This window comes from Carassius carassius, chromosome 36, assembly GCF_963082965.1.
Source record: "Carassius carassius chromosome 36, fCarCar2.1, whole genome shotgun sequence".
NCBI lineage: Eukaryota > Metazoa > Chordata > Actinopteri > Cypriniformes > Cyprinidae > Carassius > Carassius carassius.
This window is the reverse complement of record NC_081790.1, coordinates 14,630,317-14,646,612: the sequence shown is the minus strand read 5'-3', so window position 1 is coordinate 14,646,612 and position 16,296 is coordinate 14,630,317. Positions and strand designations below refer to the sequence as shown.

Here is a 16,296-nt window from a genome sequence, read left to right as displayed (position 1 = left end):
TAATCCATTAAAAAAAAAACACTTACATGAACAATTTTTCTAAAAAAGGGGCATTATTTACTTATGCTCATATTGTTCCAAACTTGTATGACTTTATACAAGATGACTTCATTTAAGATATTTTGAAGAATGTTTACACTGTTTTGTTCAACAACACAACAGATGAAGTGACCTCATGCTTTAAAACACAAAAACAAAATGAACAAATAGATAAAAACAAATAAAATAAGTTAAAATAAAACAATTAACCAAAAAACTGCATAAAATTTAGTGGTCCACCAATATAGTTTTTTTGACAGCTGATGCCGATATCTTGGAAAGCAGGGGGCCCGGTAGCCGATATATATATAATTTTAATATTTAAGAAATTTGAAATCATTTGAAAATGAATTAAAAAAAAATGTGTAAAATAAACATACACTTTAAACAAAGTATTAAAAAAAAAATATATATATATTATTAAAAAGGAAGTAAACACTGTAACCAGTATTCTGGGAAGTTTGTGTGCATTGGGAATCATATGTCAAATAAAGCCAGGGTAACACTCATTTTACATGCAGCACACAGAGAAAATGAAATTACTGTGGGCAAATGCGTGAAGCACAGCACAACTTGAAATCACAAGTTTAAAGTTTAAAATAAATCATTCAATTCGGATGGACTGACCCTCACGGAGAGAAAAACACGATCATGTTGGATAAAAATGCACACTTCACAAGATCTCACAATTTTGCAAGGTTTGTGAAAATAAATGTTTATTAGTCATTAAAAGATTTTTTAAAAATTATATTAATGCATATTTGCTTAATGCTGACGGCAAATGAGAAAGTACTATAATGTTTATAATACCCTTTTCTATACATCAATTCCTTTGTTTAACCATTCTATCTGATTATACTATACAGACTTCTGTCCGTTATAGAACTTAACAACTAGTGCTCGACCAATATAGTTTTTTTTGACAGCAGATACTGATATCTTGGAAAGCAGGGGGTCCAATTGCCGATATAAAGCCGATATGTGTGTGTGTGTGCATATATATATATATATATATATATATATATATATATATATGTATATTCTATTTTATTATTCAGATTTAAATAATTTAAAATAATAATAAATAAATACTTTGACAATGCATTAAAAAAGTGTAAAATAAACATACTTATACTTTAGATGACAAAGAATTTTTCATAAATAAATATTTAATAAAAATATAATTAAAAAGGAAGTAACCACTATAACCAACAGGGAAGTTGTGTGAAGTTTGTGTGCATTGGGAGTCATTTTTTCAAATAAAGCCAAGGTAACACTAATTTACATACAACACACAGTGAAAATGACATGAATATGACAGTGGGTGAATGCATAAAGCGCAGCATAATTTGAAATAACATTTAAAGTTTAAATCATTCAATTCACACGGACTGACCATCACACTGAGAACATGCGATCATGCTGGTTAAAAATGCAGACTTCACAAGATCTCACAGCTGGATTCAACTAAGTTTGCAAGGTTTGAGATATTAAATGTTTATTAGCCATTCAAAGATTTGTTTAAATTATATAAATGCGTATTTGCTTAATGGTGAGGTAAACGAGAAAGTATTATAATGTTTGCCTTTATATTACTAATAATATAAAAGCAATTGTTATAATACTTTTTGTATACATGAATTCCTTTGTTTAACCGTTCTATCTGATTATTAGACAGACTTCTATTCGTATTAGACAGAACTGTTAACAACGACAGCAAACAAGAGAAAGAGTGTGAGCACTGTGTACGCTCAGGCGCTGCCTTTCTCAGCGCCGTCAAAAGTCCCACCTCAAACACATTGGCCAAGCAGGAAAACGTATTGGTCGATTCCGAAATTTGAAAAATGCCAAATATCGACCTTGGGGAAATATCAGTCGACCACTAATAAAATTGTCATAAAAGTAGTCCATATGCTCTTTTTCAAGTCACAGACTGAAACATTTTGTCAATACTGCGTATACACTCTTCTATAAGTCTATAAGGAACAACATGAGTTTATGATTAAATGATGAGAGAAAGTTAATTTTCGTTTGAACACCCCTTTAAATGAATTCCACTTTTGCCGAATTTTCATGGAGGCGCTTCAAGAGCGAGTTATAATATCACAAAGACAGATGCTTTTGCTGTTTATGTTTATCAGGTGCTGCATCTGGTTTCTCAGAAAGGCAGAGCTAGATAAAAATAAATAGTCCTGAAGCAAAGGAGGATGGTGCCTTTTAAAACCAGTTGCCATGGAGACCCTTTGCAGATATGAACAGCCAAGTCTGTCAGAATCTGCTTGTGTTTGATCTTATGCCCTATCAATAATGCACCGTTAATCCCTTTCAAAGACACAGGATCATGAGCAAATGTCTTGCATGCATGAAAATTATAACACCTTTAGTTTGAAATATGCAATACAGAGTTTCTGTATCGCTGTCAAACATATGTTTTTAAATATAGACGGTTTCATCGGGCGCACGCGCCTGGACCTAAGTTAACTTCCGGTCTGTGTTGTGTATATCGGTCTGCCTAGCGGTGCCGTCTACAAACGCAGTTAAAGTCAAGGTGATGAGTAGACTGAAGTTGGGCTCAGGTGGTTGTGCTGTGGGATGTGTTTCCCATACATTTATTTATTTTTGGAGACTCGCCACAATTTTAAAACTGATTGATTTTCAAAAAGGCTTCGTTGAATAAACATGAGTAACGTTACGTACTGCACGTTTAATAATAATAATTCCGTACATTTATATGTTTAAATATCAAAACGAGGCACAGGTGTTTTTATATCGCTGTATTTCTGAAGAAAGACTTGCATGTTATATGTCTGATAAAGCAGCGTGTGAGGGTACTAGCTCTGCTTTGTTTACAGCTGTTACTGGGGAAACCTCTATTTCTTGCGCTTTATGTCTGTGCTTTAAAACATCTCCTGCTGGCAAAGAATGAATTAGCATTTTCATTAAGTCCTCCTGATCCACGCAGCATACATATTTTGTTTGTTATCAAAAAATATCTACTCTAGAGGGACTTGGCTGTTGTTATTGATTCTATTTGGAAGTCTACCGGAAGTTAAGTTAGGTCCGCAAAAGCGCGCATGCGCAGTAACATTTGTTTATGTTGTTACCGTTGAAACCGTCTATAGTGTATTAAAAATACAGTCTCTTCAATTACTCATATGCTTCAAAAAACAAATGTTAAATTGTAAAAGCAAATAACATCAACTGAGGTTTAATTCAAGTCTCCTGAGGGTACACGATTGTTTTATGTTAAGAAAAGATTTAATTTAGGTGTTTTTTCACAAATGAACATTGATCAAAACACATATAAAGAGCACACCAAATATGGTAAAATTAGGGTGCAAAAAGGTGCACATTTTCCTGACATTTTTGAAAAAATTTGGAAAGATTCTGGAAATTTTCCACCCCTTTGCAAACCTAAATTAAATAGAAACGATACCATACTTCTGCATCAAATGAGCATTTTTGAATTTCCATTTTCCATATTTGCAATATTTACAATGACTTTATGAACTTCGTGAAGTGTCCAAGTTTTGGATTAATGGACTTTCGATGGAGGAACAGAAATTTCCTTATGTTTCATTAAAGGGTTAGTTAATCTAAAAATCTAAATTATGTTATTAATAACTCACCCTCATGTCGTTCCAAACCCATGAAACCTCCTTTTATCTTTGGAACACAGTTTAAGATATTTTAGATTTAGTCCAAGAGCTCTCAGTCCCTCCATTGAAACGGTGTGCACCGTGCACGGTATACTTTCCATGTCCAGAAAGGTAAGAAAAACATCATCAAAGTAGTCCATGTGACATCAGAGGGCAAGTTAGAATTTTTTGAAGCATCGAAAATAAATTTTGGTCCAAAAATAGCAAAAACTAAGACTTATTTCATCATTGTCTTCTCTTTCGTGTCTGTTGTGAGAGAGTTCAAAACAAAGCAGTTTGTGATATACGGTTCGCGAACGAATCATTCGATGTAACTGGATCTTTTTGAACCAGTACACCAAATCGAACTGAATTGTTTTAAACTGTTCGCGTCTCCAATACACATTAATCCACAATTGATTTAAGCTGTTAACTTTTTTAATGTGGCTGACACTCCCTCTGAGTTAAAACAAACCAATATCCTGGAGTAATTAATTTACTCTAACAGTACGCTGACTGAACTGCTGTGAAGAGAGAATTGAAAATGAACACCAAGCCGAGCCAGATAATGAACAAAAGATTGACTCATCGGTTTTCGGATCACCAGTAGCTCTTTCGGACAGTTTGATTCAATAAACCGGTTGAAGAAAACGGTTCAACGGTTCTTTTGCGCTCGACGTAATGGCGTCATTGGCAATGATTGCCCTTCATTCAAGCCTTCGGTTTACCCGTGCTCATAACACTAGCACAGAATCAGTTCAGAATCAATCACCAAAAGAATCAGTTCGGTTCAGACGCTCTGTGTGTCGGTCTGCTTCACGCTGAATCACACATGTGCAGTATCATCAGCTCCTCGGTTCTCGAATCGGACGCGTCTGACAGAAACGGTTCTTGACTCGAGAAGAGTCAATCTTTCTTTCGTTATCTTGCTCGGCTCGGTGTTCATCTTCAGTTCTCTCTTCACAGCAGTTCAGTCAGCGTACTGTTTGAGTGCATGCATTACTCTGGGATATTGGTTTGTTTGAACTCAGAGGGTGTCAGCCACATTAAAAAAGTTAACAGCTTAAGTCATTTTTGGATTAATGCGTATTGGAGATCCGAACGGTTTAAAACGTAAAAATTTGGTGAACTGGTTCAAAAAGATCCGGTTACATCGAATGATTCGTTCGCGAACCGGATATCACAAACTGCTTTGTTTTGAACTCTCTCACAACAGACACGGAAGAGAAGACAATGCTGTATAAAGTCGTAGTTTTTGCTAGTTTTGGACCAAAATGTATTTTCGATGCTTCAAAAAATTCTAACTGACCCTCTGATGTCACATGGACTACTTTGATGATGTTTTTCTTACCTTTCTGGACATGGACAGTATACCTTGCACACAGTTTCAATGGAGGGACTGAGAGCTCTCGGACTAAATCTAAAATATCTTAAACTGTGTTCCAAAGATAAAAGGAGGTCTCACGGGTTTGGAACGACATGAGGGTGAGTTATTAATAACATAATTTAGATTTTTCGATGAACTAACCCTTTAAATATATAATTATCTGTGTTTTGAAAATTAACTGTCTTATGGGTTTGGAATGAGAGTAATTGATGACAATTTTTTAATTTTTTGGGTGAATAACTCTTTAACATTACACTTAAAATTCCAGATCAGCGTACAGGCTTCTATGAACACAGTAATAGAAGACAATAAATGGTCTGAAGAACTAGAGGATAAGAGAAGTTGTTTGTAGTCTCATATTATACAACTAATTTCAGTAATTTCAATTGAAATCCATCAATCAGTGCGATCAGTGTTTCGTGTAAAGTGAAAAAAATTCCCCATGCAGATTGTGCTCATATTCAAACTGATCACGTGAATTTGCAGTGCTGACCAACAGAAAGCTGCTTGGGTTGAAAGTGACTTCTGTGTGAAAAGTCACTATTGAAAAAAGACATTTTTATAATGTGCACCTTAACATGATATTTATTTGTAAGAAGGAAATTATGAGAACTATGAATAGAGAGTATATTTCTGTCCATTTCAGTTTTCCACATGTATTAGACTACTAGTGGAAGAGTGAAAGCTTGACACCACAATGTGTTTCAAGCCCTGAAGTGAAGGACACCGATCTAAACTAAGCTCACGATGGGTCAATCCAAGTGCAGCCCTGGCAGCCCTGTCTGTGAAGGGACAGCAAAAGCTTGCAGCTTCAACAACACCACTCTTTCTCAGTCTGCTATCCTGATGCATGCAAATTTGAACCCTCCCATATCAACTGTCCTCCAATCCAAGTCACATAAATAAAAGGACAGTCCCGCACCCTTTGACACAAATGACCTTCAGATTAGACAGAGTGGGACAATGCTGTCATTATCAATACTGGACTTATATATTGGGGAATAAATCCCATCCACCTCATTGGTTCCATTCAATTACAGTGACATTTCCACCAACACATAGAGCGAATGGATCCCACTTGGGTGACCTTTGGAGTATTCATTTTTATTTTCAGACAGATTAAGGCCAGAAGTTCTTCATGCCAACACAAAAAGACAACATAGGCCAAGCATATCATTTCTGGACATCTCCAAACATTTTTGAGCTCTGTAAATGATTTGTGTTCTATGTGATGGATGAAGACAAAATGCTAAGGCTGATCTGCTCTGTCGTTTTAATAAAGCAACAATGCTTCTTCTCGAAAGAAACAGAGCGCTTGTTGTTGTCTTTTTTTTTGTTTAGTGTCTATGTTGTGCTGGCTCTCATTGTCCTAATCCAGGCTGTGGAGCGAAGAGATCCTGAAAGAGAAGGCCCGTCAAACTCCACATTACTCTCTTTGTTTTATTTTTCTCACGTTGTGGGGAGGGGGAATTGAGGGGACTGTTCTCTTTCAAAACCAAATCCAGACCCCCTCCTGTTTGTGATCCACACAGACACTAAAGACCCTCACTTATTCAGTTCAGTTTCCACCATTTCTTTCTTCTTTCAGTGCTGCGTTTGCCAAAGAAAAACACCACAATTAATAGATGGACAAAGAGTGAACTGAAACCAGTGATCTAAACTAAACTGGAAAATCCCCTCACAATTTATTAAGAGTTTTGTACTAATCTTTGAACCACTGGTCTAAAAACAAGACTATAAACAATGGGCCTCATTCACGAAACATAGTAGGGCTGGGCGATATGGAGCAAAAAATAGTATATCTCGATATATTTTGCTATATCTCGATATACGATATATATCTCGATATCTTTACAGGAAAAATAACCCCCCAAAAACTACTGCAAAAACAAATATGCCAAATATTACATGTTTAGGGCCCTATGAAACATTTTATTTTTTTCTTCACCATATGTTTTATTGTTACCTAATTCTGTGTTTTAGCATGTGTAATTATTTAAATGCATAAAAACAACTTAATTAGTTATAAAATTCTTTAAATCGCCTTATGTGAAATGTTTTTTCCCTTCAGAAATTCTGTGTATTTACATTTTTCTGGTTATCAAATGAAGGCATAAACCATTCATTTAATTTATCTTTTAATGATTCAAAATTAAGCAAACTTTATTTTTTGGTAAACAAAAGGGGATTTACTATTAAAAATAAAACATGGAAAAAAATGTGTGATTATTCCTTAAAAAAATGATGTTCATTTCATTTTAATAGTAGTAGTAGTGGGCTATGTACATTCTGCTGAACAATAGTAATAGATTTCTGGCAAATACTTTTATTTTGACTGGTTACTGTACCTTTAGAGTTCTGTGTATGTGATACTACAGTCTATGATGTGATATATGACGCTAGTTTTACTCAAATCAAATGCTCAAAAGCACATGAAGTGACTCTCAAAGCAGTCCTGGAGATGTTCCTCGTGTGTTTACATCTTTATTTAGTGAGAGGAAAGACGCTGAAATCACCGGAGCGTCACGCGCGCTTCCGTGTGTTTAATGAATGAAGACGCGCTTCTGCGTCATTCAAGTTCAAGTTCAAGTTCAAGTCTGCTTTATTGTCAATTTCCACATGTACAGTACATACATACAGAGAATCGAAATTGCGTCACTCTCAGACCCCGGTGCATACAGATAACATTAACATTAAAGCCTAAAAAAATCTAGATCAAATATAAAATGTAGATACAACTATACAATAACGGAATGTAAAAAAAAAAAAAAAAAAAGGCATATAATAAAATTAAAAATAAATTTAAATAAAGCAGCGCAAGGCAAATGACAGATATAGTGAAAATCAATGAAGTGAATAACAGTGAAGATAAAAGATTTTTAGTGCAAAAAAATCCCTTATTAAAAATATCTTATTAAGTCTGATTAAAGTGACAAGTGACAAAGGGCTCAAGAGCAGTTATTTTATTTAACTGACTGATGAGGTAGTGGAATGACGTCAGTTCCATGCTGAATGAAGTAGTGCTGCACAAAGTGATTAGTGCATACCATCATATAATTAGTGGGGGGGGGGGTTCATAGTTCAGTGGTGCCTGGGGCAGAAGAGGGGAGGGGGGGCAAGTTCGGGAGTGAGTTTTAGCTTCCTGACAGCCTGGTGGATGAAGCTGTCCTTCAGTCTGCTGGTCCTGGCCTGGAGACTCCGCAGTCTCCTCCCTGATGGTAGCAGGCTGAAGAAGCTGTGTGATGGGTGGGAGGGATAACCTGTGATGCAGAGGGCTTTACGGGTGAGACATGTTTCATAATTGTCCTGGAGGGAGGGGAGAGAGACACCAATGATCTTCTCAGCTGCTCTCACTATGCGTTGCAGAGTCTTTCGGCAGGGTGCGTTGCAGGCGCTGTACCACACAGTGATGCAGCTCATCAGGATGCTCTCGATGGTGCCTCTGTAGAAGGTGTACATGATGGGGGGTGGGGCTCTGGCTCTCCTCAGTTTGCGGAGGAAGTAGAGACGCTGTTGTGATTTCTTGGCCAGTGCTGCGGTGTTTCAGTCCAGGAGAGGTCCTCTGTGATGTGCACACCCAGGAACTTGGTGCTGCTCACTCTCTCCACAGTCGCACCGTTGATGGTCAGAGGAACGTGCTGAGTGTGTGCTCTCCTGAAGTCTACAACAATCTCCTTTGTCTTCTCCACGTTCAGAGAGAGATTGTTGTCACTGCACCACTTGGCCAGGCGGCTCACCTCACTCCTGTCATCATTGTCTCATCTTTGTTGCTAATGAGACCCACCACAGTCGTGTCATCTGCAAACTTAATAAAGAGGTTGGAGTTGTGTGATGGTGTGCAGTCATGGGTCAGCAGAGTGAAGAGGAGGGGGCTCCACACACATCCTTGGGGGGCCCCAGTGTTCAGTGTGATGGTGCTGGATGTGTTGCTGCCGACCTGTACTGCCTGAGGTCTTCCAGTCAGAAAGTCCAACAGCCAGTTGCACAGCGAAGTGTTGAGCCCCAGCTGAATCAGTTTGTAAATGAGCTGTTGAGGGATGATTGTGTTGAATGCTGAACTGAAGTCTATGAACAGCATTATGACATATGAGTCCTTTTTGTCCAGATGTGTGTGCTGAATGGAGGGTAGTGGCGATGGCATCATCGGTCGACCGGTTGGACCGATATGCAAACTGGAAGGGGTCCAGGGAGGGGGGGGGGCAGACTTGATGTGGTGCATGACTAGCCGTTCAAAGCACTTAATGAGGATGGGGGTAAGTGCAACAGGACGGTAGTCATTGAAGCAGGTTGGAGATGGCTTCTTCGGAACTGGAATGATGGTGGTAGTTTTGAAACATGTGGGAACAACAGCCTGACTAAGTGAGATGTTGAAAATGTCTGTGAAGACATCAGTGAGTTCTGCTGCACAGTCTCTCAGTACACGCCCAGGGATGTTGTCAGGACCCGCAGCTTTGCGAGCATTGATCCTGCTGAAGGATCTCCTCACGCTGTCTGAGGTCAGCGTCATCACCTGGTCACGGGAGGAGGTGGAGTCTTCTGTGCAGTGGTGCTGTTTTGTTGCTCAAAGCGAGTGAAGAAGGTGTTCAGCTCGTTCAGCAGAGAGATGTTGTTGTCACAGGTCCGTGGTGGGGGCTTGTAGTCCGTAATGGTCTGTATCCCCTGCCACAGGTTCCTAGTGTCTCTGCTGTTGCTGAATTGATGAGCTATCCTCCTGGAGTGCTGTCTCTTAGCCTCTCTGATGCCACGGGACAGGTTGGCCCTAGATGTTCTCAGGCCCACCTCATCTCCAGCTCTGAAGGCAGCGTTCCGTGTCTTCAGGAGCCTGTAGACCTCCCCTGTCATCCATGGCTTCTGGTTGGCCCGGACAGTGATGGTTTTTGTGACCGTTACATCATCAATACACTTGTTGATGTAGGCAGAGACAGTCTCTGAGTACTCCTGGAGGTCAGTGGTGTTATTGCATGTGGCAGCCTGTTTAAACATGTCCCAGTCAGTTGTGTTGAAGCAGTCTTGAAGAACCTCTGATGATCCTTCTGGCCACACTTTCTGTTTGTAAACTGGTTTGGCGACTTTAATGAGCGGTCTGTATGCAGGCATTAGCATAACAGTGATGTGGTCTGAGGCTCCGAGGTGGGGGAGGGGGAGGGCTTTGTAAGCTCCTCTCTGTGTGGTGTAAACAAAGTCCAAGATGTTATTACCTCGTGTTGGAAAGTTGATGTGTTGGTGTATTTTTGGAAACACACTCTTTAGGTCAGCATGGTTGAAATCCCCAGCTATGATGAGAAAAGCATCGGGGTGTGCTGTCTGCTGCTCACTGATGTGCTGGTACAGTTCATTTAGTGTGTCGTTCCTGTTGCTGATGATGTTGAACGGGGGAATGTACACCGAAATGAGCAGTATAGCAGTATATTCCCTCGGCAGATAGAACGGCCGGCCCTTAATAATCATAAACTCCACCAGGGGTGAGCAGTGTTTGCCGATCACAACAGTATCGCGGCACCACGCGTCATTGATGTAAACACAAAGCCCGCCGCCCCGGGTTTTTCCTCCCGCGACGAGAACTCGGTCCGCTCGATAGCACGTCAGCTGGTTGAGCTGAATAGCGCAGTCTGGAACGCTGTTGCTGAGCCATGTTTCCGTGAACACAAAAACACAACAGTCTCTTACAGTCCTCAGAGTTGAGCGTAGTAATCGAATGTAGTCCAGTTTATTGTCCAACGAGCGTACGTTAGCCAGTACGATGGTGGGGATAGATGGCTTGTGTGGGTTAGCCGTTAGCCTAGCCTGGATACCTCCGCGCTTGCCCCTCTTCTGCTTCCTCTCACGCCGCTTATGGCGCCTCCGCAGAAACTCGTGACTGTATTTGCGCTTACAGACAGGTAGACGCGACGACAACGTACAAAAACACTGCGACTCACAAGACAAAAAACACGAAAACACCGTTCTGTCGGGACAGAGAGAAGCCGCTGCGTGTGGACGTGCAGCCATCTTGGTTACCAATTAACACAGACATGCAGAACATGCAGGATTCATATTTAAATAGACTTTTCCGGCTTAATATTTGCAGATATTAGTCCATATCGCGATTTGATGTGAGTGTAATGACCTACTTTTGATTAATTAATAAAAAATTTGACAAATTCCCTGACATTCCGCGTTAAACTGTAAATTCCATTCTTATGACTGGATTTCGCGATTCCGTCCGCATTTTCTGCATCGTGGAAATCATAGGGCCCTACAGTAGACATCTGTCTGCTGTTCGCCCGACGTCTTAAAACTGAAGTATCTCCATATAATGAAGCCAGTTGTCCTTTTTTTTTTTTTTTTTTAGGCTAGTTCTACACGCGAGGGGAGGGGGGACAAAATCAAGGAGGCGGGGGGCGAGCACAGCACAGAGAACACAAACAAGCAAAGTGGCGGAATCAGAATTATATATATTACAATATATCGATATATACGATATGTCAAAATCCATATCGTGTTTAAAAAATATCTCGATATATTTTAAATATCGAGATATGGCCCACCCCTAAAACAGAGCTTCCCGAAAACTCTCCTCTGTATTCACAAACTCTTCGTAAACGTCCGATTTGATAGTTAAACGTGTTTGTTAATGAATTCCAATCATTCATAACTAGGGTGCTTGTGCATGCTCATTCACAATTAGCATAATCCTCATCTATGAATTACAGCTCGGCAAATTGCATGTCCAGGAATGCAGTGGAATATTCTGGTCTACTTTCTCAGGTTTGGCTCCAGTATATTGCATAAATGCAAAAAAGACTAAGCCATATGCCTAACAAATAAATATTCAATAATGTGTTACCACCAAAGAGTTTTTTGCCAGCTGAAAATGTCAGACGCTCTTCTTAAAACGACCGGCAGGTGGGGCTTGAGAATGCTTTGGTGGCACAGCGTTTTCCAGCTGAGACGCTTTAGTTGCTATGGTATGGAATATTGATGGTGGCAACGTATTAGCCTACTCGTATCTATTTTTTAAGAATTTACTTAATATAATAAAGCAGTTACAAGTAATATTGACTTCTCCATCATTGTAGGCAGTTGTTGTACAAATAGGATATTTAAGTATTTGTCCGGCCCCTCTTCTATTTACGGCTGGGTAAATAGTGACAGTGATGAGCGCTGCCTTTTACAAATGATCAACTCAGCTGCAAAAAAATAAATAAAATAAAAAAAATAATAAAAAAATATATAAAAAATTTACAAATAAAAAAATATATATTAAAATGAGGACAAAAACTAATTAACTTATTATTGTGGCAGTGCATCAAAATTCAGTGTCATCAGTTTGCCAAAAAGAACAGAACGTTTAACGCACTATTTATGCCATTTACGCCTGTCTCCACATTTCTACAATATTCTGATCCCTAGATTTGACTCAAGTCATTCTAACATACATTACTGCTCAAAAGTAAGGGGTCAGTATGATGTTTAAGAAATTATTTTATTAATCATAAGAGATGCACAATAAATATCGGCCAATATTTAATGCAAATCCCGTCAGTAAAGCCAGTTCTCTAATCAGAGGTAAATTCCATCAGGTGAGTGATTTCACAGAGCAGCTGTTACTACATGGAGCCGTTGTTAACTGACAAGCAGTATAAAAAAATAAATAAAAAAAAACACCACTTACCAATCCCCAATATTTCAACCCATTTACCTGAGCCAGGTAAAGTAAGGACGCACAGATGTTAAAATAATGTTTTATGATTGCTAATAACCAAAATATTTCTGATAATAAAATACTATATTATTTTGTAAATAATCATTCTAAATGCTACTAGTGACTTTATATAAAGAAATTGTAACATGAAAAATAGATATTAACTTGAGATTTGTTAATTCGTTTTTTTTTTTTGTTTAGAGAATTCAAATGAGTGTGAATTGACAGTGACAGTGAAGGTTATCTATATGTAAAATTAGAACACATGAACATGCATAATTAAATATCCAATACGAGGCAAAACAGATGCATTTTAAAATATGGTACCAATATATTGTGCATGCCTTAAAGTCCAGAACTGGTTACACATGGATGTTTAACAAAAGTATGATCAATTAAGCTTAGCAAGCATGAAAATGAAAATTCTGTCATCATTTACTCACCCTCATGTCTTTCAAAACCTGTATTTGTTTTCTTATGTTTAACAAAAAGATATTTCGTAGGATGCTGGTAATCAAACAGTTGATGGCTCGCCAGAGAGGACCAACAACTGTGGTTCTTCAAAATATCTTCTTGTGTGTTCAACATAAGAAAGAAACTTAAACAGGTTTGGAACGACATGAGGGTGAGTAAATGACATAATTTTTATTTCTGAGGTAAACTATTTCTTTAAGGCCTGTTCACACCAAGAATGATAACTTAAGATAACCACTGCAAAACGATAACTATATTAACGTCCACACAAACATTTTAAATGCTCAGGCTCTTTACAATGGATTCTGACTGTCAGTGTTTTTAACATACATCAGCTGGAAAAAATAATCATTCTGAAAGTGATTCCAAAGATATCGTTTCCCTGTGCTGTTATATTTGTGGTGTAGACTTCCCTTTTCTCACAGAATTAGAATTATTTCAACTTTATAGTTATAATTATAGTTATTTTCCTTGGTGTGAACTGGCCTTTAGATGTCAAAAACCTCAGATTCAGTGTATGGTTCAACTAGCTGCCCAGAGGACATGAAATCTAACACATTCAGCACTGTCCAGCAAAAGCATTTCAAATGGCCTTGAAGTGTACAATATCAGCAATTGCTGTTGTTGAAACATCCTTTATTCATAGCAAAGATGGATGGAAAACGACAGCTAGAGAATGACTGATTCCACTGGGATGGAATCAAAGCGAATCCACAAAGCATTCTTCTAGTTATAAATAAAGATCCGCTATGGCTGTTTTCTCTGTATGAAACACGAGCATGTGCTAAAATTTTTCATATGCAAAGTGTTCTCACCATTCTTTTTGAAATGCAAAACAAAAAGAAACAAGTAAAATGTGCTCCATTTTTTCATAAGCTACTGCAGCATGCACTGACTGGGTTTTATATAATCACTGATTGAATGCAATGGTAACATACAGACAGTGTTGGGAAGGTTACTTTGGAAATGTAATAGGTTACAGATTACAAGTTACCCTGTTTTAAATGTAATAGTAGTGTAACTTTTTCAATTACTTTATTAAAGTAATGTAACTAATTACTTTTGAGTACTTTTTGATTACTTTTCTAAATTTGTGAAAATTAAAGAATAATGAATAAAAGCATATACATCAACTCAAATACAGTTATCTAATAAGCATGTGTCGTATTCTGTGTAATAAACTCCTGAAACATTGGTGTTTTTTTTTAAACTGCTGTCTCTTTGTATATGATATGACGATAGTTTTCTCAAAATAAGTAAAATGCACATGAAGTGACACAGAACAGTTCTAGAAATTATGTTTATGTGCTCGTGTACTCCTATATTGAGGCAGCAGAGGTTGAAAACACTGCGAGCTTCAGTAGGCCTATGTGTAGTAAATGAAACCATGTCTTTGCCATTAATTTACAGGAGGGGCGGACTGGGAAAAAAATTCAGACTGGAAAATTCAAACTCATACAAACAAATTCACGGACAAAACTATTTTTTGTATGGACCTGACATAAAAAAGGTTTAAATCTTTAATTTGGGGACATGCTAAATAATTAAAAGTTCTCTCCTGAACTGCACCTTCACTTCCATTTTTCTCTTCAGTCTCTTTATTTTGCCCTGTTATCCATCTCTCTCATGACATTAAACCTCAAGATTGAAAAACACTATACTTTACAATACAATACTCTACAATACTACAATATCTTTATAGAAAAATCCTAATACTGTACACGAGTCATGTTTTCCTTACAAAAATTGACCATGCTTTTTTGTTTTGTTTTGTTTTTTGCAAATGGATTTGTATTTATTTTTAAATAACTCAATTTGTAAAATCATTTTAAATTTTTGGTTACCACAGTTAAAAAATAGTAACTATTTTCTCTGGATTTATAGAAATATATTAAAACGTTAATTTTCGTAAGGGTTGTGTTGTTGTCTGTCCGTAGCTCCCCCTAAACCTATAAAAAAAATCTGATTGTTTTTCAGCTAAATTACTACTGTAACATTACAACTGATAATAATGATGTCCTTTATATAGTATTTTGAGTGATGACTGATGAGCAACGTGCTGCTGCTTGATTAATTAAATAAAAAAACAAAGAAAAAAAAGCATCTTTACAGATGAAACTGACCTGAAACCCTGAACAGTATAGTTCTGCTTCTCTGCTCCAGCTGTGCGCTTCCAAAGTCCTCTCTCTCTCTCTCTCTCTCTCTCTCTCTCTCTCTCGAATTGATAGTCTGATCCAAACCGTTTGGCGGAGGCGCGGAGAGCGCGCGAGTCATGACTAACACTTCCTGATTTATTAGAGATTTAATTATCAAACGGCGGATTCGCAAATGATCGCTTTAGTACATTCGGAAGGAAATTATACAATAATGATATTAAAATAGTGGGCAAAATCAGCTGCCAGGCCACCGGGAATTGTCCCGGTTCTCCCGGTGTCCAGTCCGCGCCTGATTTCCACAGACACGCAGAATTTTTGGGGCTTAATATTCACAGACACTAGTCGATGTCATGTTTTGATTCAAGTGAACTGACCTACTTTTGATTTAGTCATCCAAAATGTGGCATATTCCGTCCGCGTTAGGCATTTCGTTTTTATGACTGGATTCTACGAACCAGACTGTATTTCCGCATCCCGGAAATTATTAGGGCGGTATGTCTCAGAATAGTCAGTGCAATTTGGGAAAGATATCAGTTAAATCTGTATGTGGATGTGTGTAAATATTCAAATGTAATCCCCTTTGTAATCGTTAAAAATTTCATAAGTAACTGTAATTTAATTACTCATTTTTTCTTAGTAACTGTAACTAATTACAGTTACATTAATTTTGTAATTAAATTACGTAACGCCGTTACATGTAACTAGTTACTCCCCAACACTGCATACAGAACTGTTGCTGTATGATGAAGCCTGCTGTCTGTGAAGCCTGGCTTCAGAATCCCAGCAGTAAACCCAATAATCTCTTTAACAGAGCTCACTGTGATCCTCCCAGAGCATTTTCTCCCCTGATAAATATGACTGGATTTCAAAACCGTTTCTCACATCTCCCACACACTCGCATATCAAACCGCAAAAATG

General features: G+C 37.9%; 1 protein-coding gene across 1 annotated transcript in view; it reads right to left on the bottom strand.

The window, feature by feature from the left end:
• LOC132117238 (dixin-A-like) overlaps window positions 1-16,296 on the bottom strand; it is a 36,894-nt gene that overhangs the window by 8,112 nt on the left and 12,486 nt on the right. The gene's annotated exons all lie outside the window — the stretch shown is intronic.